This window comes from Paroedura picta, chromosome 4 (assembly GCF_049243985.1).
Source record: "Paroedura picta isolate Pp20150507F chromosome 4, Ppicta_v3.0, whole genome shotgun sequence".
NCBI classification, from domain to species: Eukaryota; Metazoa; Chordata; class Lepidosauria; order Squamata; family Gekkonidae; genus Paroedura; species Paroedura picta.
The window spans coordinates 145,327,567-145,339,648 of NC_135372.1; positions in this window are offsets into that span (position 1 = coordinate 145,327,567).

The window sequence follows — 12,082 nt, forward strand, 5'->3', positions numbered from 1 at the left end:
TTGGGCAAACTCCTGCTTTGACCTGATCCCCCTAAGCAATGCTGGGGGGTTGTGTGGCAGTGTCCCCCCCCAGGGCCCATGCATTGGGCAGCAGCCCCAGTGAAGGGCCACCCTCCCCCTCCCCCCCTTTGGGAGCGCCATTTATTGTCACGGTGCGGAAGCCGAGCTGTCATCGCCTAAACCTCACTCATCCATTTAACCTTGGAGGAAGAAACACATTTGTGCCGGATAACGGCGCATCAGATGGTGGCACGGGGAAGGCTGGCGGGGCCTGATGGATGGCTTACACAGGCCTCCGGCTGACCCAGCCTTGTACGTTATCTGCGTGTTCCCGGGAGGCCCTCCATCATGCCGAGGGGGAGGCAGCTCTGCTGAGCCAGATAGGAGCAACCGCCGACTCAGGGAAAACGGGCGCATGGGCGCATGGGCACGCCTGCCTGCGCACAGACACGCTGGGCAGCCAGAGCCAAGGAAACGGCGCAGGAGGCCTCTTCAGACTGGAAACGGTGCACTGTCTGCACCTGCCAGACTTCGACCTGTTTGCAGGGCTGCACTTTGGGAGGCTCTGCTCAGGAGGACAGAGCTGTCCTAGCAGAACTTCTCAGGCCTTTTGCCTTTCAGGGCGGCAGCGTGCAGCCACGGTTACGAGCAGCGGCCTCTAATCTGGAGAGCAGGGTTTGACTCCCCACTCCATGTGCAGCCAGCTGGGTGATCTTGGGCCAGTCACAGTTCTCTTAGGGCTGTTCTTGCAGAGTAGTTCTCTTAGAACTCTCTCAGCCCCATCTGCCTTGCAGGGTTTCTGCTGTGGGGAGAGGAAGGGAAAGATGCTAGTAAGCCGCTTTGAGATACCTCTGGCTAGTGAGAACCAGGGTACAAAACCCCAGCTCATCCTCCTCTCCTTTCAGGAACTAGCAGCAGCTTGGATTGAATCAGGTGCAAAAATTGGGTTTCTTGGCCACCCCCTCTGTGGTCACTGCAGTACCAGTCATATGAATACACATGCAGTTTACACACCTGAAACTTGGCCCTGGCTCAGTGGCAGAGTCTCTGACTGCCACGCGGAAGGTCCCAGGTTCAATCCCCAGCATCTCCAGTTATAAGAATCAATATGTAGGTAATGTGAATGAGCTCTCCTGGAAACCCTGGAGAATAGCTGTCATCCTGAGTAGACAATACTGACCTCAATGGCCCAAAGGGCTGACTCGAAGGCAGATTCATGCATTCATCTAAGACTTCATCTGAAGGAAGGAAGTTCCCAGTTTCAAGTCAAAGTTATCAGTTATCAGTGGCCTTGGAGCCCATTCCTGAAGGACAGCTTCTCCTGCTCCGCTCTGCCATGACAGGTTTGCCCCCTCCCATCATAAATGGATAACATTGGACACTACCTGTTCATCGTCATTCATGGACTCATAGAATCCTAGAGTCAGAAGGGGCCATGAAGGCCATCCAGTCCCACCCCCTACTCAATGCAGGATCCGCCTCCAGCATCCAGGAGAAGGATCTGTCCAGCCGCTGCTTGAAGACCACCAGTGAGGGGGAGTTCCCGAGCTCCTGAGGCAGCCCATTCCACTGCTGAACTAGACTCCTAGAATCCTAGAGTGGGAAGGGGCAACAAAGGCCATCTAGTCCCATCCCCTGCTCAGTGCAGGATCAGCCTTAAGCATCCAGGAGAAGGATCTGTCCAGCCGCTGCTTGAAGACCACCAGTGAGGGGGAGTTCCCGAGCTCCTGAGGCATCCCATTCCACTGCTGAACTAGACTCCTAGAATCCTAGAGTGGGAAGGGGCAACAAAGGCCATCTAGTCCCACCCCCTGCTCAGTGCAGGATCAGCATCCAGCATCCAGGAGAAGGATCTGTCCAGCTACTGCTTGAAGACGGCCAGGGAGGGGAGCTCCCCACCTCCTTAGGCAGCCCATTCCACTGCTGAACTAGACTCACAGAATCCTAGAGTGGGAAGGGACCACATAGGCCATCTAGACCCACCCCCTGTTCAGTGTAGGATCAGCCTCAAGCATCCAGGAGAAAGATGTCCATTCTTTGCTTGAAGACGGCCAGTGACGGGGAGCTCCTTAGGCAGCCCCTTCCACTGCTAAAGTACTGTGACTGTCAATGTTTTTTCCCTTATATCTAGCTGATATCATTTACCATTTACCACATAATTTAAACCCAACTAGACTGAAAGGTGTCCTCTAAAATTACGGGTCAATGTCCATGGGGGTTAAAGATCAAGTTAAGCCAGAGATAGAAAAAGGAAAGTATGACCTTTGCCTCAACTTTCCTCATTCCTGTCTCCATCCAAACCAAGAAATTTGACACAAATCTGGGGGTTTGCAGAACCACGCTCAGAAACTTGCCTGTAATTCAAAAACAAGGGGAAACCAAGTGTAAGAAGAACCAAGGAATACACCTAAAGTAGTTCAGCAAGAGTCTTGGCCTGAAAAACTTTAAGTGCAGCCAGGACACAATGGCTACCCCTGTTCTGAAGGAATTTAAGAATATTAAGCTGCTCTATATACTGTGATTTTTTTATGTACCACTTTCTAGATTTTTGTAAAGTACCAAAGGCCATAACTTTGGTCTTTTGGTAGTTAATTGTCATTTCCTCTTTTTCACAGTGTACAGCTAAATTGACGAGAGCTCTCCTTAGGCCAAGAAGCAATCTGGAAAGTAATACTGCATCATCCACATATAGTAATAATTGTAGTGATTGTTAAATGTCCTTTTTCACTACATATAACTCTAAAGATGGTGTTTCATCAGACTGGAGAGAGGTGAGTAGCGGGGTACCTCGGGGCTTTGGACTCGGTCTGGTATTTATTTATTTATTTATTAATGATCTAGATGAGGAGGTGGAGGGACTACTCATCAAGTTTGCAGATGACACCAAATTGGGAGGACTGGCAAATACTCCGGAAGATAGAGACAGAGTTCAAAGAGATCTGTACATGGGCAAATGAGAACAAGATGCAGTTTAATAAAGATAAGTGTAAAGTTCTGCATCTGGGTCAGAAAAATGAAAAGCATGCCTACTGGATGGGGGATACGCTTCTAGGTAACACTGTGTGTGAACATGACCTTGGGGTACTTGTGGATTGTAAATGGATTTAAACTACAAGTACAACGATATATAATGGCAGAAAGTGAAGAGGAACTAAAGAGCCTGTTGATGCGGGTGAAGGAGGAGAGTGCAAAAGTTGGCTTGAAACTCAACATCAAGAAAACAAAGATCATGGCAGCCGGCCCTCTCAATTCCTGGCAAATAGATGGGGAAGAAATGGAGGTAGTGACAGATTTTATTTTCCTGGGCTCCATGATCACTGCAGATGGGGACTGCAGCCAAGAAATTAAAAGACGCTTGCTCCTGGGGAAGAAAGCTATGGAAAATCTAGACAGCATCCTAAAAAGCAGAGACATCACCCTGCCAACAAAAGTGCGTTTAGTCAAGGCTATGGTATTCCCAGTTGCAATGTATGGCTGCGAAAGTTGGACCATAAGGAAGGCCGAGCGTCAAAGAATTGAGGCTTTTGAACTCTGGTGCTGGAGAAGACTCTTGCGAGTCCCTTGGACTGCAAGGCGAACAAACCGGTCAGTCCTAGAGGAGATCAGCCCTGACTGCTCTTTAGAAGGCCAGATCCTGAAGATGAAACTCAAATACTTTGGCCACCTCATGAGAAGGAAGGACTCCCTGGAGAAAAGCCTAATGCTGGGAGTGATCGAGGGCAAAAGAAGAAGGGGACGACAGAGAATTAGGTGGATGGATGGAGTCACTGAAGCAGTAGGTGCAAACTTAAAAGGACTCCGGGGAATGGTAGAGGACAGGAAGGCCTGGAGGATCATTGTCCATGGGGTCGCGATGGGTCGGACACGACTTCGCACATAACAACAACAACAACAACGATATAGGCTAGATATCAGGGGGGGAAATCTCTATGATTCTATGATTTTGTGCCATGCATAGCTCTGATGAGTAAATAAAGCCTTTGCTCTACTATGGATGCTTCAATCTTTGCCCAAAGATGCAGACAAGAGATGCAATTGAAAGCCACTTTGAGGTCACCAAACGCGGCATAGAGGACCTGGGTAACTTCTGACCTATCAGCTGGAAATGTTTTAGCACAAATCATCAGTCAGTCCTTGAGCAGCTAGAGCAGATCGCTTTGATTGCTTTTCTGGTTTGTGGTTTACAGGGTCCCTTGCTTGAGGCAAGTTGCTGTTTTCATGGTCTTCTCGCACTGTAACCCTCGCCCTGGTGACCTGGACGACTTATGCTGGAGGGATCAGTTGTTTTTTTTCTAGTGCATGCCCTGGGTTTCAGTGATAAAGGTGGGGGAGGGAGGGGGGAAGGAAGGAAGGAAGGAAGGAAGGAAGGAGGGAGGGAGGGAGGAAGGAAGGAAGGAAGGAAGGAATTGTGCTCATTACATTTAGGGCTAGCCTAATCGTAGAGAGTAACTAAGAAAGTCCTGAAGATTTGGGTGAGGGGGCAGCCTAAGCTGGGCATGCATCTGGGGGGATGGGGAGACAGCAGCCACTGGTTCTGCTGGAGATCTGCTGCCCATTAATCCCGAGACGAGACTGCTGGCCTGCAGGTGGGGGAAAGACTGAAGATCTCCATCGGCTGCTCAAGGCTTTCCCTCCTGATGCCGTACAAAGCAGCTTACAGTGAAGGAGCACAACACAACAGCTCCGATCATCCATCCAATCCCAAAAATGCAGCCATGAGTCAAAACCTCAGGAAAAGCAAAACTACAGAAAATGCTGTCCAAGACCATTCAGATCAAAGGAGCCTCCACCCTTTCCTCGGTGGCCTGGAAAGAAGGTGACCATGAGCCGTCCTTGAATGCAGCCCTCCCTATTTTCACTCAGGGCTGAAGGTCTGTGAGGAGCGAGGGTTGCCAGGTTCCCCTGGCCAGGGCTGGGGATGGGGGAGGGGCAGTGTGTCCAGATCCAAGCTGCAGAACTCCTGGAGATTGGGGGATGGGTAAACAAGATAAATGGGTGGTGGGAACTGAACCGCAAATGATGATGTGCAAGAGTCAAGGTATCTCAAATAATGTCTGTCTGTCCGTCCGTCCATCTGTCATCTGTCTGTCTGTCAGTCCATCCATCCATCCATCCATCCATCCATCCATCCATCCATCCATCCATCCATCCATCCATCCATCCATCCATCCATCCATCCATCCATCCATCCATCCATCCATCCTCTACAGTGTGAACAACAGTGGTTAAAAATGCAATGTCTGAATGCGAGATGACAGAGACCATCAAACTGACCTCAGAGAAGCTGTAGGGATTTCACAAACAAAACAGATGGTCTCACTTATGCAGCTGGTGAATCTACCCCATGACCAAGAAGACCACAAATGTTTTGGACCATAAGACCTTCCCTGGGAGTCAAGAATATATATATTTTAAAGCCCAACGTTCAGAAGTTAATGTCTAGATCCTGAACTGGAGCTGTTTTCTCAGCTGTTGTGCAGTTTGTCAAATGAGTCAAGGGCCTCTTCTCAGGGGAACTGGTTTAAAATGTCCAGTGACTGTGGAGCTGTGCATCATCCGTCATGAGTAGCATAGCAAAATTGGTTACTCCACGAGATTAATACAGGAAATTTTGTTTTTAATCTTTGCCATTGTGTCGGTACACCATATATATATATATATATACACACACACACACACAGAGAGAGAGAGAGAGAGAGAGAGAGAGAGAGAGAGGTTAACCCTTGCAACATTGTTGGTTTGGGGATAGAATTTGGGAAGGACGGGGACCTCCATGGAGCACAACGCCATCAAGTCCCCCCTCCAAAGCAGCCCTTTTCTCCAGCAGGGGAACTGGTCTCTGTTGTCTAGAGATGAGCTTTCACCCCAGGGGATCCCCAGGCCCCTCCTGGAGGATGGCACCCCTACTAGGAGTTGTCCAGAAGCAGCACCCTGGCTCCCCTTTGTGCTTACAGCTGATGGACCGGCTGACACACATGCAAGGCCCTGGCCTCACTTTGCTTCTTGGGATTGTGTAAATATTAAAACCGATGCATGGACATCCATCAACTTCAGCTGTGTTTATCGGTACCTTCCCCTAGTGGGGAAAAACACTTTCTTTTTTTTGTAAAATTACACGTGTTAACAGGTGTAATCTTACAAAAAGGATTTTTTGTTCTAGGGGAAGGTACATGTGCGTTTGTGTGTGTGTTGACACAAAGTTGCTTTTGACTCACAGCAACCCAGGGAAATAACGGCTCCCGAAACACCCTCCAGCATCAGAATTGCACAGAGCTGGAAGAGACCACAAAGGGTCATCCAGCCCAGCCCCCACCTTCTCAGGGACTTAAAAAAACAAAGCAAAAGCCCCACTGGCGGTCTCACAAAAGGAGGGTCTTGTGTCTTTTTTGAGTCAGACAATTTCCATTTTTGTTCTCTCATAAAGGCGTATATGCAATTCACAGTATGCATGCAATTAAAATGGATAGGGTTTTATGCAGTTTTTAATATTTCCAGGTTGATTAAAGTTTCTTTGATTAAATATAATTTAGCTTTATTGGAATTGACCTTGATAGGTTTGCATGCCAGGTGCTTCTTCTTTTCTAGCTTCTAACTTCTTTGGTTGCTGGCTTTGCTCTGGGTTGAAATCCCCTCCACTCCCCCCCACCCCCACCCCCACCCCCACTCCCACCCCCACCCCACCCCCGGTTGCATTCTCTTCTTGGGGTGCCTGGCAGCTGACCATGACTCTCCAGAAATGGCTTTCTTGGAGCTGTGATGGAACAGCCACACCTTGGGGGTTTCATCCATGACTGTCACGGGAGGGGCAGGGATGGGCGGGGCAGGGAGGGAAGACGCATTGCTGGTCAACTGGGAACAGAGCGGTGGGTGATGCAGGGTGGAACTCAGGGCCAGGGACAAGTTTCCTGCTGCTTTCCAGAGATTGGGAAGGATATGCCTCTTGCTTGGAAAAGGGGGGGGGCTGTGACTCAGTGGTAGAGGCCCTGCTTGGAGAGCAGAAGGTTCAATTCCCCACCCCCCACCACCACCTAGCACTTCCAGCGCAAAGTCCTGGGAGGTAAAGGATAGGGAAGGAATCTACTGGGACCCCGAAGCCTGGGAGTGGAAGGCAGCTTCCTGTGTTTGGAGAGGCCTTGCCATCCGTGGCTGTGCATACCCAATTCCTTCTGCTGCCTCTGGTCAACCAGGGCTGATTCTGCACTGACTTTGTTTTTTTCATTGTGGATCCTGCTGCATTCAGATCGATTTGAACTCGAGTTCTCAATTGAAACAGAAAGTGTTCTGCACTCAACTGGGAAAGCGCAGAGCAGGGAGGGGAGCCAAGTGCAGCAGGAGTATCTTTTCTTGAATGGTGTGTGTCTATGTGTGGGGGGAGGATTGGAGACAGCAGAGGGGAGGGAAATAACAAGGGGCAAATCTCTGCTGAGAGAAGTTAGGGCTTCTGGAGCGCAGTCACTTTAAGGGAAACTTTGCAACCGGGAACCAGGAAGTCTTTGAACTGATGCCTTGGCCAATCTGGGAAGACTGCTTTGCTAAGCTTCAAGTATCGAGAGTTATATACATCTCGAGGATGGGGGGGCGGAGTTAGGGTCACTTTGGATCAATCATGCATTTTGCAGAGGGAAAATTTAAAGGGCCACAAATCAAAGTGGAAATCGAATTGAGTGTAGACAGGAGGGATTCATTCAAACTGGGACTGGGTAAAAAGCCCCGTGCAGGTGACACCCAGGTCTGGCAGGTTTCTGTTCTCTTTCAAAACCTGCAGTCTCTGTTGAACCAGCAGTGACAAAGGAGGAAACAGGCTCTGTGAGGCCATCGCGGGAAGCCTCAGGACCCACTTTGGAGCCCGCTGCCTTCCCGGACGGCTGCTGCTTGCTTCTTGTGACAGGAGTCGCTGCTCTGACGGGCTATTTCTGGTGCCGCCTCGTCTCTCTCGGCACCTGGAGGGGCCGCAGCCTCCCGGCACCGCGGTCTCCATGGAAATTGTTCTCAAGGACTTGGGAGAGCTCCTCTCTCCGTCAAATGCTTCTGACAGCAAAAAACTAAAAGGAGCTGATGCTATTCCTTTCAAACGCACCCTCTGAAGTGGAAAAGAACACAACACACACCCTGCGTTCTCTCATGCTTTTGTCTGGATCGCGGCTGATGTTAGTTCGTTTACCTCCCGCCCCAGTTGGGAGCATTCTTGGTACTCCTGGGAAAAATGGCTTAGATGTGAAAACCCATCGCAGAAGATGACACCGGGCATCCAAGAAAGGGCAGAGAGCTCTCACTCTAGACCAGTAGCTCTCAACCTGGGGGTCGGGACCCCTTCGGGGGTCAAACGACCCTTTCACAGGGGTCGCTGCAGGGCAAGCAACTTGGCGGGGGGAGCATCATCCAACGGCCTTGCAGGGTAGATCGAGATGGAGTGTTCATCTGTCTGGAGCAGCAGAACAGGGGAAGAGCGGCATGGCGGGACAAGAGGCAGACCTGAACCGAGAAACCCGAGGAAACCTCTAGGCCAGAGGTCCAAGGAAGGGACTTGCTTCTCTTCCTGCATCCAAGTAGGGGCGGCAAAAGAAAAGTCCTGGGCCCTGATCCTCCTGAATGGGAGGGCAGCTATCAGGTGGTAGCCTGAGAACTGTTGCTGGAGGGTGGGAACAAGCTGGGGGCAGGCAGTCCTTGAGAGCTGGCGGGCTCCAGGCTGCGAGGGGCTTCAAAGGTTGCAAATAGGCCCCTGAATGGGACTCGGAAACAAACGGCGGCCAATGCAGCCGTGTGACGTTGGGTGAGGCTCACTGGCTGTCCAGCTGCTGACGAGGAACCGGCCGCTGCATTCTGGGCCGGTGGGGCAGGGACTCCAAGGGGAGACACCCCCGGCCCCCAGAATGCCTTGCAGCAACTCAGCTACGAAGTCACAGTCGCCATGGCTCTTCGTCAGGAAGCCGGGCAAACGAGAGGCAGCCCATCGACGGAGCATGTGCTTCCCTTGCATGTGCACGCCACTGTGGCAAGAAGCACTCTCCCCGCACGCCTGCAGGCGCCAGAAGCCGGAGACAGGAAATAAATGAGGCTCTTTATGGCGCCCATAATGTGTCCAGCCAAACAAGTTGCTCATCGGAGCGGGGCCGTTTCCATAATGGGAGGTTATTTACAGCCGTTCCTCCTGGGGGCCAGGCAGGAGCGAGCACAAGGCAGGGCGCCTGTCCGCCAGCAGGGCAATGTCACAGCCAAGGAGGTGCAGTGCAGGCCCCACCCACCGTGCTCCTGCCACCCCTACAAGGGCAGCTGCTCACTGAGGGGGATGCCAGCCTCCAGGTGGGACTGGGGCCCCCAGAATTACAGCTCATCCCCAGACTACAGAGGCCAGTGCCACCAGAGACAAGGGCTGCTGTGGAGGGGAGACTCCGTAGCATTACGCAGCACTGAGGACCCTCCCTGCCCCCCAAACCTGCCCACTCCTGGCTCCACCCCCAAAGCCTTCAGGCAGTTCCTAGGTGTGTGTGTGGGTGGGGGCAGAGGTTCCCCTGGCGGGAGATGCTGAGGGTCTGCAAAGCCTGGGATCCCTCCACAAACCTCTTCTTTCTTACACTGGACCCAGGTGGTGCCCAGACGTCCAGTCCCCAGTGCTTCTGTTAGGGTTCCCAACCTCCAGGAGGTGGCTGGAGATCTCCTGCTGTTGCAGCGCATCTCCAGCCAATAAAGATCTGCTCCTGTGGAGATAACAGCCAATCTGGAGGCTGGACCCAATGACGTTGTACCCTCCTGAGGTCCTCCCCTTCGGAAACCCTGCCCTCTGCCCACAAAATCTATTTCCTAATCCAGAGATGGCAACCGTGGTTTCCCTGCCCCTTCCTCAGCTGGTGGAGAGTTCAGGGACACTTTTGTTGGGTACCTTTTGGATGAATGAGATCTGGAGACTTTAAATACCTTCAACACAAGGTTATGTATAAAGGGGAGGGGGGACACATGATGCAGCAGGAAGAGAAGGTGTTGTCTGAGCAGGACCCAACAAGCTGCATGTAGAAGAACAGAAGAACATCATAGTAGCCCTGCTGGGTCAGGCCACTGCGGGTCAATCCCATCCAGCATCCAGCCTCAAGCAGAGGCCAGCCAGTTCCTCCTGTGTGAGGCAGGAGGCTGGACTAGATGGACCTCTGGTCTGATCCAGCAAGGCACCTCTCAGGTCCTTATGAAAGCTTCAGACTCCCTGCCCTGTGGCTGGCCCTGCAGAGGAACTGGCTGGCCCCTGGGTGAGACGGGAGGCTGGACTGGAGGGACCCTCCCTGGCCTGACCCAGCAGGGCTCTTCTGAGGGTCTTCTCAGGGGAAGGCCTCGGCCTCTCTGCCCTGTGGCTGGCCCTGCAGAGGAACTGGCTGGCCCCTGGGAGAGACGGGAGGCTGGACTGGAGGGACCCTCCCTGGCCTGACCCAGCAGGGCTCTTCTGAGGGGCTTCTCAGGGGAAGGCCGAGGCCTCCCTGCCCTGTGGCTGGCCCTGCAGAGGAACCGGTTGGCCCCTGGGTGAGACGGGAGGCTGGACTGGAGGGACCCTCCCTGGCCTGAGCCAGCAGGGCTCTTCTGAGGGTCTTCTCAGGGGAAGGCCTCGGCCTCCCTGCCCTGTGGCTGGCCCTGCAGAGGAACTGGCTGGCCCCTGGGAGAGACGGGAGGCTGGACTGGAGGGACCCTCCCTGGCCTGACCCAGCAGGGCTCTTCTGAGGGGCTTCTCAGGGGAAGGCCGAGGCCTCCCTGCCCTGTGGCTGGCCCTGCAGAGGAACTGGCTGGCCCCTGGGTGAGACGGGAGGCTGGACTGGAGGGACCCTCCCTGGCCTGACCCAGCAGGGCTCTTCTGAGGGGCTTCTAAGGGGAAGGCCGAGGCCTCTCTGCCCTGTGGCTGGCCCTGCAGAGGAACTGGCTGGCCCCTGGGTGAGACGGGAGGCTGGACTGGAGGGACCCTCCCTGGCCTGACCCAGCAGGGCTCTTCTGAGGGTCTTCTCAGGGGAAGGCCTCGGCCTCTCTGCCCTGTGGCTGGCCCTGCAGAGGAACTGGCTGGCCCCTGGGTGAGACGGGAGGCTGGACTGGAGGGACCCCTGGTCTGACCCAGCAGGGCTCTTCTGAGGGTCTAAGGGGAAGGCCTCGGCCTCTCTGCCCTGTGGCTGGCCCTGCAGAGGAACTGGCTGGCCCCTGGGTGAGACGGAAGGCTGGACTGGAGGGACCCTCCCTGGCCTGACCCAGCAGGGCTCTTCTGAGGGTCTTCTCAGGGGAAGGCCTCGGCCTCTCTGCCCTGTGGCTGGCCCTGCAGAGGAACTGGCTGGCCCCTGGGTGAGACGGGAGGCTGGGCTGGAGGGACCCTACCTGGCCTGACCCAGCAAGGCTCTTCTGAGGGTCTTCTCAGGGGAAGGCCTCGGCCTCTCTGGCCTGTGGCTGGCCCTGCAAAGGAACTGTCTGGCCCCTGGGTGAGACGGGAGGCTGGACTGGAGGGACCCTCCCTGGCCTGACCCAGCAGGGCTCTTCTGAGGGTCTTCTCAAGGGAAGGCCTCGGCCTCTCTGCCCTGTGGCTGGCCCTGCAGAGGAACTGGCTGGCCCCTGGGTGAGAAGGGAGGCTGGGCTGGAGGGACCCTACCTGGCCTGACCCAGCAAGGCTCTTCTGAGGGTCTTCTCAGGGGAAGGCCTCGGCCTCTCTGCCCTGTGGCTGGCCCTGCAAAGGAACTGGCTGGCCCTGGGTGAGACGGGAGGTGGGACTGGAGGGACCCTACCTGGCCTGACCCAGCAAGGCTCTTCTGAGGGTCTTCTCAGGGGAAGGCCTCTCTGCCCTGTGGCTGGCCCTGCAGAGGAACTGGCTGGACCCTGGGTGAGACGGGAGGCTGGACTGGAGGGACCCTCCCTGGCCTGACCCAGCAGGGCTCTTCTGAGGATAAGTTGAAGGACTGCAATCTGGATTTTCAGATAGTTAAGTGGATAGGGAATTGGTTAGAGAACCCCACTCAGTTGTTGTCAATGGTTCTAGGTAACATTGTGTGTGAACGAGACCTTGGGGAACTTGTGGACTGTAAACTAAACATGAGCAGGCAGTGTGATGCAGCGGTAAGAAAGGCAAATGCCA